Genomic DNA, 12,498 nt, shown 5'->3' with positions numbered 1-12,498 from the left:
AATCAGAGCAATCATAATCATATTTACAAAAATATTTGCATATTCAAAATGTGCATCCATTTTTGTCTTTATGTGTCAGATGCTAGGCATCATTTCAGGATGTTGACCACTACGATCAGGAAGGTTAACAGCCAGTTATTTTAAGACAGCCTCAAGTGGGCAAGATGATGGCTTTTGGAAGTGAACCAGGCTCCCTGCCTGTGTGCTGCTACCTTCTTGCCTTATCCAGACCCTGAATTTGGAGTCTGTTTCCAATACTTCTCTTCTATCCTTACCCATTCAAGACCATCTTCCCAATATCCTTGGCTGACATTGGCTTCACTGTTTTTCTAGTCTTTGAGTCCAGGATATCCCAAGGCCTTCTTCATAAATATCTTCCCCCACTTCCCAGTATATTTTATCATTAGCGAACAGGACACCTCCTCTCTTGGGCAGAGAATCCCTCTTTGATCCCTATCCTTCAGAGTAATTAAACTCCTTAGCCCTGCATATAAGGCTCTATGGGATTTAGCTGTAGTCATATCCTTACAACTTAGCATGGTATATTGCTTCACAACTCCAAGATAAATAGGAACTTCACATACCTCGTTACTCTGCCTTTACATACGCTGTTGCCTCTTCCTGTGATGCCATTTTCTCCTTTGGATATTGGACAAAATTCTACTAATCTGCTAATTCTACTGGCATAGGCTTTATCCTTTCCATAAGAATCCTTCTCCCCCAACCAATATCACCTCTGCACCTTGCACATATATCTATTATTGCATATTATAACTGTTCCTGTCATACACTGTGTACGATTGTGTTTCCTTTGCTAGATGGATTAAAGGCAAGGAGTGAATCTTACCCAGGTGTGCATCCTGAAAGACTGAATGTACAAATGGACAATGTCCAGACCTCTGACCCACGGCATCTGCAGCAACTGGCCCCAAACAGTCAACCTCCTTTATCTTCGCTTTGAACTCAGGACCAATCACAGAAAGTCAAAACACGCTCCCCAAATCAATCACATAAGCTGCCCCACTTCTAGTTAGCTTGTCTTCAGCTTCCCCATCTCAACAGCCTCCAATCAGAGCAGACCTGAAGCTTATTTTTTTTTTTAATTATAAAGTTTTCCCACTCCTTGCCTGACTTTGGCTTTCTGCCAAACACAAGTGATGAAAGCTGACTCTTTTGCTCTAGCAAGTTCTGAAGAAATAGGCAACTAAGCAAGCACTGCTTGTTCAAACTTAGGTAGTTCTAATGGATTTCCACAGTACCCAGCACCAAGTATTGCTACTGCTGAATGGCCGTGTTTGGACTGTCTACCCTGAGCGGGGTGGTGTCAGGAGGGGCAGCCTGGTGAAGTCTGGAAGAGCTCCACGGGGGATCCCCTACCTAAAACTTACAGTGTACCTAACTAAGGGGACCAACCAGATCACAAGTCCAGTGGGATGCCTAATGAGCTAAATAGAAGTGGGCCCAGGGAAATGGATACATAGAGTAATAAGGAGCAAGAAGCATGAAGAAGAGAGCAGGGAAATTACTGGGCAAAATCCTAAAGACCCCTGTATTTATGTTCCTATCACCTGCCCCTCTGATCTACAAGGATGTGTCAATTTACATAAAGAGCCCAGAGTGGGGCAGACTCAAAGTTTTTTAGGTAAAATAAAATGATAGATAACTCTCAAACATTGAAAGGATATGCAAATCTGTGCTCAGACTCATCTGGCTCCCTTTCCCTTTACTCTGTAAAACAAAGCAATTCCACTTTAAGTCTTCTGGAATATGTTTTATAAGACAATACCGAGGAAGCTTAATCTATTTTACACATGGGAGGGCAATGGAGAAGGCTTATCGTGGCTGAGGGATGAGGTGTGCCTCCAGGAGCTGTAGACCCAGCTGGCGGTGTACACCAATACACGTCTGATACCTGCAATTAATCCCACAGCAGTGGAAAAGCTTAGTCATGCAGGCTGCACATCTTGCTGAAAGCAAAATCAACAAACTCAAAACACGTGCAGGGTGTTGCCTTTGAAGCTCAAGGATTATCTTCAAACAAAGCCATAATAATGGTCTCGCTCATTTATTACATTGAAGGACCTTAATATTTTTCCTCATTTCTAGGGTTTAATTAAATATCAATTCTAGATCCTCCTTGGCTTTTGATGGGGTTACGTCCTGATAAACCTATTGTAAGCTGGAAATATCATAAGTCGAAAATGCATTTAATGCACCTAGCCTACCAAACATCATAGTTCAGACTCGCTTACCTTAAACAGGCTCAGAACACTTACATTAGCCTACAGGTGGGCAAAATCATCTAACACAAAGCTTGTTTTATAATAAAGTGTTGAATGTTTCATGTAATTTATTGAATTCTGTACTGGAAGTGAAAAACAGAATGGTGCATGGGTACAGAATGGTTGTGACTGTATCGGTTATTTACCCTCGTGAATTTATTCCCGTGGCTGACTACGACCTGAGGCTGCCGCTGCCATTGCCCAGAATGACTAGAGTATTACATAGCATATTGCTAGCCTGGGAAAAGACCAAAATTCAAAGTACACTTTCTACTGAATGCATAACGCTTTCACACCATTGTGAAGTCGAAACATTTTAAGTTGAACAGCTGACAGTCAGGGACAGTCTGTATATCTATTTTAGCAGTGTATCATACTAGTTTAGGGAATGAGCTATGGGAGTCAGAAAACCTGAGTTCAAATCCTTGTTCTTACCCTAAGATAAAGGGCAAGTTACTTAACCCAGCAAGTCTTCAGGTTCCTAATCTGTATAATGGTATATTAATATGCATCTTTGGGGGACTACTGTGAGGATAAAATTAGATAACATGTAAAAAATATTCAGTGTGGAACTTAACTAATAACTGTTTTTATTTAATCACTATCTATTCTATGCATGCATGTCTATACATATATAGGTATGTACCTGTATATTAGGTATCCATTCTCTATACTTTAATGCTCATAATATTAGGTTTCTTCAAATTTGTCTCAAGATGTTCAAGAATCCTGAAGGGTGCCTATACAGCGTATATAACCTATAAAATGTAGTAACTTGAACTATTACTGTGTGTCCGGCAATACATTTTAAAACCACGAAGCTATTAAGCGATAAGGATATTGAATGGGCAGCTGGGCTCACTTATTAGCAAAGTAGCTCAGCCCTGTACATTAGCCTTACAGCTCAAACAATTCACATTTCTGTCTCGGGGAAATGAAATCTATTACTGTTCTCCATCTGTGTCTATAGGGTTACTATCAAATACTCAAACCTGTGGTTATTGGATGCATGGACAACAGTGACCACTATCTATTTGATACAGCATGCATGCTCGCCTTCTCTTCCCTTTCCCTGAGAGCTACTTCAGATGTCACCCCTACCATGGACACTTTTCTTCATTCACTGTGTTATCATAGCCCCAGTTGTCCCTATGCAGTAGGATGAAGTGTAGACTATTGTATTTTGTTCATTATTCCCTCTCACCAAACAGACCGTGTGTTGAGCATAAGGGATCGTGCTTTATGTGTCTTTGTAGCAATAACACTTAGCACAGTGAGAGCCCCACATTTTATTCATTTATTCAGCAAGTTGATTTGCCAAAAGCTCATTAAATATCTGCAACGTGACAGGTGATATGCTAGGCATCAGGGTTTCACCAGTGAATAAGGATGCTGTGGACCTGCATCCTTCCCATCAAGCCAGGAAGACAAGCCCTGCACAGGTAACTGCAGGCATGATGAGTGGTACTGGAGAGAAGTCTGCAGTTGAAGGGAAGGAAAGGCTGATGTTGCTAGGTGACGTCAGGGATGAGTGCTCCAGGTAGGCGGAAGGGCACTGGGGGAAGCCAAAGGCTGAATCAGTATGGTCTGGGCCAAGGACTGAGCTCCTGTAGGGCTGGGGTTTGGAAAACCAGGGAATAGAACTGAAGAGGTGGAAGGTGTCCAGATTTTTCAGGGCCTTATAGGTTATTTTATGTACTTTTAAATGTTGTGAGAAGACACCAAATGCTTTCTAGCAGAGGTGTGACATGACCCCATTTGTAGTTGGAAAGGATGCCTGGGTGTTGATGGATTGGACCTGAGGAAAAAGCGTTTGTTGGGAGGCCAGTGAGGAAACCCATTAAATCATCCAGCTGAGATGTAATGGTGGCTCAAATCAGGAGTGTGTCAGATGGGATCCAGAGCGGCGGACAGGTTAGAGAGATAATTAAGGGACAAAATGAACCGACTTTTGTGTTCATTGGACATGGGGAGGGTGTGAGATGTAGGAAGGAGTAAAGGATGAAACTTGGCTTGTAATTTGAGGAATTCCACACCTGATGCCAGAATTATTTCTTAGGCCCAGGTCGGATCTTGGCATTTCTATGATTACAACTCTGCAGTGGCTTTCCTTTGCTTCAGGGATAAAGTTCAGCTCCTTAGCACAGAAGGTGGCCATAATCTAGACCCAACCTCTGCTCTGCATTTTTTGCCCTTTTTAATTCACTGATGTCAAGTTCTGTGATGTTCTTCAAACAGGCCATACTGCTTGCTTTGCCTTGTATATCTTCCTATGCTTTTCTCTCCCTTTCCTAGATTTACATATATATATATGTATATATATATATATATATATATATATATATATATATCTCACATATTTATATATATAATACATTTATACATATACATACATACACATATATTCTTGAAAATTCCAAAAATTCTTCAAATCTTGTATCATGGTTGTAAAGCTTAGAAAAGCCTTCTGCTAGATCATTCCCTTCTCTCTGTTCCCTTTTTACACTAAGTTTATTTTTACAGTCATGACATTGGAATATTCTGGTTGTTGCTTATATACTTATAGGATAAATACTTCAATATTAACCTCAGCAGAACTGTAAGATATTTTATTTCCTCCACGCCTGTATGAAAACAGATGTTAACATTTAGAACACAGAAACAAGAAAATTGTGTGATATTTTTCCTTTTAGTTTAGAGAACCCAACTTTAGGAATAAAGTGCAAAAACAGAGAGTTTTCCTTGCAAAATCTGAAGTAATCAACCTTAGAAACAGAAAGAAGGGAAAAGAAAAGAAAATGGAAATGTGTTGAGCACTGGCCACTATGCTAGATCTCATTACGCAAATCATCTCATTTTATCTTTGGGACGATCCTGGGAGATGAGTGCCAGTAGTTCCGTTCAATACCCAATCTCTACCTCTTGGAAACTCTAGGGATACATCTAGGAACCTTCAGAGTGGTACTCATGGAAAACTAAAAGACATTGCTCATTGTTCTCCCCAGAGCAGGCCCCAAATGACTTTTTCTTGTTTTATATTCTACATTATAGGCAATGACATCATTAAGCTGGAACTCGATTTATGCTGGGTGAAGGGGAAATCTTGTCAGAGATAAATTAGATTACTGTTCTGTCACAATAAAGGTCTCATCTTTCATCGTAAAGACTCCAAACTCTTCCCAAAGCATCAGGGAAATGCGCACAGTAATAACATACAAAACGACAAGAAGAAGAATTCATGGGATTCTTTCCATACAAAAGAAGACAAATACTTCTTTGACGCCAGTTTTCAATGGCCCTCGCTTGCACAGTGATGAATCCCAGACCTCCTTAGAGTATTATTTATGCATAATGTCTTACATTTTTGTTTGCTTTTTGGACCTGGGGAAGTAGAACACTGTGATAGAAAATACATGGATATCAAATCTGACTTCTTTCATCTGCCACTTCTGGAAAGTGACCTAACCTCAGGCACCCATTTTTTTCATCGACATTAGAAATGATAATACCAATTGGACAGTAAGTAGGATTGAGAAACTTAGATGAGTTTAGAAATATAAAAGTCTAGCATAATGCATGGCATGTAACAAATTTTTGTAATTTTATGCTGGAATATTTGGAGTTTGGATTTTAAAACGACAAACTCTCGAGAAGAATGCATATTATAACTAAATTTTTTTTTAAAGACAATGTGCTAATTCACACTACACTTTGGAGGCATTGGCTGCTAAACTGTGGCTTTAACCTTTCACAGAACTCGCTGAATTTGTGGGGAAATACCATGAGCAACAGAGATCCTATCAACAGTCAATGATTTTTTGGGCTGTGGACAATCTAGCTCAGTTTAGCCGAAATTCTAATATTTGTTTTCTTTTCTTTTCCTATGTACGCTTTTATGGAAAATTAGTAGCTGGAGAATATGACCAAAAAATAAATTTAGGTATAAATGCTCTACAGTGATACACTCTTTATTTAAAGAAATTAAAAGTGCCCAAGTATAATTATATGACATTTATATACTTTCACATGAGAATTTTGTATGGAAACATTAAAGGAACATAGCAATTGACCCTCTAAAAAACAAAAGAAAAGGACAATGGTCTTCAGGGTTAGTGTGACCTTAATGCCGAATTGTTGGCCTCGTTTGTTCTTTAGAGTTTTGGGGGGGGTTTTTTGGGGGTTTTTTTGTAGTTGGTTGCAAGCTGAATTATCTCTATGCTGATGACTTTCAAATTTATCATTTCAAACATCTTTCCTTGAATTTCAAACTCATTCCTGTTTTCTTCAGAATTCCTCTAGGGTGTCACAAAGCATTGCCGAAAGTTGAACCTGACACTTTGCTCCTAGAGCCTCCTTTATTTGTATGTCATTTAAAGTTATGACAAATAAATAAATAGATTGATAGACAGATAAATAAATAATAAAGTTACTACCAAACTGTACCCTGTCACTGACACTTGATTTCCTTCTCACCAACCATCCACATCCAATTACTACTCAAACTCAGCTGGCTCCTCTTCCTGAATATTCGCACGTGGATCCACTTCCCTCCAAAACCACTTCAGCTATAAATAATAAGTCTGCCCCCTCCCCCGCCCACCTCTATGGATGGAACAGTCTCCAACTGACTTCTTAATTCACTCCATCCCATTCTTCACCTTTCAGCCAATGATCTTTCTAGACAGTAAATGCAAATCTGTCCATATCATCCCCTCTTTAAATCCCTTCCAGATGTTCAGAATTTAAACTTTTTTAAACTCCTCAATGTGGATACATAAGCCTGATGATAACATTTTCAATTTCCTCCTCTCTCCCGCCATCACAGCCATTTCCTTGCCAGATTAACTCTCATATTCCAGTCTTTCCACACTGTTCCTTCTGCCTGAAATGCTCTTCACAAACCCCATTAACATTCACATTTCAACTTAAAGATTACTTTCTGAGGGCCGTTTCCTCTGCTGTCCCCTACCCTCAAATCCCATCTTGTGATTCTCCTTCTTGTGTTGTGTAGTTTCATAGAAATCATGTATTTCTCATAACATCAATTCATAACTTTTTAAGGTTTAATTGTGTATCTCTACTAGAGTACAATTCTGTGAAGGCAAGGGAATACATATTATGTTTATTTCAGGGCCTAACACATTATCTGGAGTACAAAGTATGCACATTGTGTTAACTGTACAAATGTGTATGCAGTCTGAAATCTAGTCTTCTACTTCGCTGAAAATATTGAAGTGCTCAGAAGAAAATTTCCACCTGCTCTAGCGCCGTCTCTAAAAGGTACATGAATCTCTGCTCTCACACTCAGCCTATCCTTAATTGAGCATGCGGCATTCACTTAAGAACTGGCCCATGTTTTCTTCTCTCTTTCTCTTTTACTATTTATTTTACCTGTCTTTTGGATCATTCCCAAGGCAAATAAATGTTATTTCTCTCACCTCCAAACAAGTAAACAAAAAACCTTCTTCCCTTGATTACACTTACTACTCTACTTATTGGAACATTACTCACCTTTTATTTAAACAAAATTCTTTGAAGGAGTTGCCTCTACTGTTTATCTCTAATAGCCATTTTTATTTCCTAAGAAATAGTCTCCAACCAGACTTTCATCCCTGTCAATTCACTGAATGTCAAGGTCGTGGATGGCTTCCATGTTGCTAAAATCAATGGCTAATTCTGAGTCCTCTTAGTCTACCTAGCCCAGTATTTGGCCCATTTGATCATTCCCTCCTCTTTGAGTGACTTTTATTTCTAGTTGTCTTACTACCCTTGTGACTACTCATTCTTAGTCCCTTTGTTGATTCTTCTGCATCTTCCTGAACTCTAAAAGTTGGTATGCTTCTCAGGTCACTCCTCAGACCTGTCCACAAAGTTTTAAAGTATTTTATGTCAACAATTTCCAAAGTGATATTTTCAATCTTAGCCTCTTTTCTGAAAAGTAGTGTAGCCACTACTGACTTAATATTTTCAATAGAATAGCTAAAAGTCAATCAGAACAAGTCCAAACCAGAACTTCCAGTCTCTATAAACATTCCACACATAATCTTCTCCATCTCAGGTAATAGAAAATCCATCCCTCCAGGTGATCAGGTCAAAAACTCTGGAGTCGGGTTTCCCTGGTGGCGCAGTGGTTGAGAGTCTGCCTGCTAGTGCAGGGGACGCGGGTTCGAGCCCTGGTCTGGGAAGATCCCACATGCCGCGGAGCACCTAGGCCCGTGAGCCACAACTACTGAGCCTGCGCGTCTGGAGCTTGTGCTCCGCAACAAGAGAGGCCGCAATAGTGAGAGGCCTGCACACCGCGATGAAGAGTGGCCCCCGCTCGCCGCAACTAGAGAAAGCCCTCACACAGAAACGAAGACCCAACACAGCCAAAAATAAAATAAAATAAATAAATAAAAAATGATAATAAAAATAAAAAAGATAAAAAACAAAACAAAACAAAACTTTGGAGTCATCCTTAAGGTCTCTCCCTCCAGAGAGCAGAAATGCTTTTGACTCTACCCTCAAAAATATATCCAGAATCTTACCGCTTCTCTCTGCTTCCACTTCTAGCATCCTTGTTTGAGCCATCAACAGCTCTTACTTGGATTATTGCGTTACATTCCTAACTGATCTCCCTGCTTCTGTCTTTGTCCTGATACAATGTATTCTTCACACAGCAACCAGAATAATTTAAAATGTTGAGTTAGGGCTCATCACTTTGACCAAAATAAAAGTCCAATGTCTTACCATAACCTTCAAGGCCATAGTATCTGGTCCTTGGTTACCTCTGACCTCATCACCTTTTACTTTCCCCCTCTCTCACTCTGCTTTAGGAACACTGGCCTCCTTGCTGCTTACACATGACAGGCACACTCTTGCCCAGAGTCCTTGCATAGGCTGTTCCCTCTGCTTGGAACACTCTTCCCCCAGATATCTACATATCTTCTACTTTCACCTCCTTCAAGTTTTTGCTCAAATGCCCTCTCAGTAAGGTTAACACTGACTAGACATTTTGTAACTTCACTCTTTTCCTGACACTCTCCATTCCCCTTACCCAGCTCAATTTTTTGCAATCTCAATAGCACTTATTACCTTCTAACACAGAGTATAACTAATATTCGAATGTCTCCTCCTCCCATGAGAACGTAAGTCCCTTGAAGAAAGTTATTTTTGTCTGTTTGGTTCACTAATGGATTCATTCCTGTACCTAGAGTAATTTCTGGCACATAATGGGTTCTCAATAAACATTTATGGAATAAATATCCATGTCTTTCACAATAAAAATCCTCTCTTTAGTTTTTTGAATTAAGACTAAGGTGTCTAAAAAATAGTGATCCTAGTCACTCTTTGAGAACCTGGGCCATACCAAGTACTTTTCACATAAATGAAATAAATAGACTGATGTCACTTCAGAGCTAAAACTGCACTCAGCTCTGGTTGTGCTAACTTCACTTAGCTCTGCACTTAGCTCAAGGCCCATTCATTTGCTGTATGGGGAAAATGAGCCTGCCTCTCAAACAAACTTACAATCTTAACTGTAAAAGTGATCTTTCTCCACATAGAATATTTTGGAAATTTGAAGTGTAAAAAGAAAAAAATACTCATAATTCCACAACCTAGAAATTAGCACTGGTAAAATGGATGTATTTACCTCTAGAAATTTTTTCTTTTACACAAGCATATATGTGCAAATATCTAAATGTATAATCATATAGTATGTATAATCTTATTATTTAATTATTTAAAATTCATTCTAGGGACCTCCCTGGTGGTCCAGTGGTTAAGAATAACCTTCCAATGCAGGAGACGAGGGTTCGATCCCTGGTTGGGGAACTAAGATCCCACATGCCACAGGGCAAATAAGCCTGTGCACCACAACCACTGAGCTCACGCGCCTCAACGAGAGAACCCACGTGCTGCAAACTACAGAGCCCACCTGCCCTGGAGCCTGTGTGCCACAACTAGAGAAGAGAAAACCAGCATGCCACAGCTAGAGAGAAGCCCGCACGTCACAATGAAGAGCCTGTGTGTCACAACCAAGACCTGATGCACCCAAAAAAATATAAAGAAAAAAAATTCATTCTAATCAATACAACTAACATATACATTACATTTTCATACAAATTAGGAAAATACAATAAAAACAAAGTTTCTCTTGACCAATGGCATGATCACTTTGCTATGTTCAAGTCTGTTTATTGCATGTTTCAGAATGCACCCTGTTAGTATACTTGTTTATACAGCATATGGAAAGAAATAGTCTCCGTTTTAATAATTCAGAATTATACTCAAATTCTGTCTCATTTGTAAATGTGGAACATTCAATCAACTAGACGAACACCATCCATTTTGGTAGAGTTATGTCTAGCGAGATGCCCCTGGCTATTTAGCTATTTGTCAGATTTGAAGTTTATTATTATCTAGAAAGCAGGCAACTCTGGTCACTTGCCACTCTACTAGCCTTATTTAGAGCAACTCTACACACTGGAGAAAAGTAATTGATTGGGACAATTATCTAGCCAGCCTTCACACCTGCTCCCTCATAACAACCAACCAACCAACCAACCAACTCAGCAACAAATAAATAGGAACAAACCCACTTTTCTCCTGAAAATATAAACCATTGTTTCTTAAGTATCTTGATAAGGGCAACAAAACCAATTCTACCTAAATGGGATGGATAATTTCATAAAGAGGAAAGTATAAAGAATTGCTTTTGCCTCAAGTATCCGGTTACTTAAACCACAACATTTATTTTTGGTTTGATTATCTGTGTGTGCTTTTCTTTTCTCTGGTGTGAAGTAAGGCAAAATTGCCTTATTTTTCCACTTAATTTTCATTAGCCTTACCATCAAGAATATAATAACTCATTCTTTTTCTTGAGTAAATGTGAAGATGGTCCTCCCTTAACCCACAGCAGAAACTACACCAAGACCGGGGCCAATATCCGTGATGTTTCTGTTTGATCCATGAATTATTATTTTTTTAATAGCACCTCCCCATGTTATGCTATTATCGAGGAATATGTCAGAAGAAAGTTTCAGAACTTTTTTCTCAGAATTATGCAGGCTTCTATGAGTTTTATTTCAGAGGTAGAAATACAACACTAATTTAAAATTGAACATTCAAATCACATTTAGAGGTATGCTTGTGCATTCAGTTTTATATGGCATCTCCCTGCATAACATACAATGGAACCTTTTTTTCATCAGGTTTCTATCTTAGATCAGTACACAGTTCCCCTGACACGCCATCCTCACGTGAGGCAGGCCCATTTCGGTGTTAACATCAATGAAGGATCATCAGAAAATCGGAAACTTGGGGAAACACAGAGTTAATATTTATTCATTTGCAGTTTGACTAAGTAGCAACTTGACAGCCCTGTACTCCAGTGTCTCCTATATATATGAGGGAGAGACTGAAGAATGGTTTCAGGCACAGAACTGGAAATAATTCCATTCTTTACTTATCATGTGTTTTCTCTGTATCATTCATTTATTTAAAGTTATTTAACACATACCATGCTTCAGACATTGTTCTAAACACTGGAAATAGGGAAGCAGACAGGGCAAAGTTTCCAAATTCATGGAATTTGCATGTCCTAAGCTCAAAGTAAGAACCAAAGTGCTTATCATAGGGCTGGGATGTGATTAAGGGTACAAATGTTTTTACAAAATTACCAATGGAAAAAACCCAAAAGATCAAGAGTAATGTCCAATGTCACCAGCTAACTAACCAAATAACTAATAAATAAATGGCATGTTTTTGGAGTTACACAACCTAGTTTCAAATCCTGAACACTCCCCACCGCCATATACTGGTTTCTTGTCTTCAGATGATTTATTACAACCTTTAGTGCCTTAGTTGCTTATTGGTACAATGACAAAAATGATGATACCTAAAATTGTAGTGAGGACTAAATTAGCTAATCTGTGTAAAACAGTATAGTACTTGGTTTGTAGTAAGAGCTCAATACATGTAAACTACTTTTTTATCTGTATCTCATTTTACCTCATTCGATAATAATTTATAGAATTATTATTACTATTTTTAATGGAGGGAAGCAAGGCTACAAACTAACATACTCTTCAAAAAAAAAAACTAATGATAATTTTAGACCATTTTCAGGAAATATATGAAATATTAATTTATTGAGTTGCTTTGATGAGTTAATAATCTGTGCTATGTAGAATTAGGAAAGGGTGCTACACAGCCCAAACTGCTAATTTTTTTT

Source organism: Balaenoptera physalus, assembly GCF_965194825.1.
Source record: "Balaenoptera physalus genome assembly, chromosome: 10".
NCBI classification, from domain to species: Eukaryota; Metazoa; Chordata; class Mammalia; order Artiodactyla; family Balaenopteridae; genus Balaenoptera; species Balaenoptera physalus.
The sequence above is the reverse complement of the archived record's forward strand: the minus strand, read 5'-3'. Positions refer to the sequence as shown.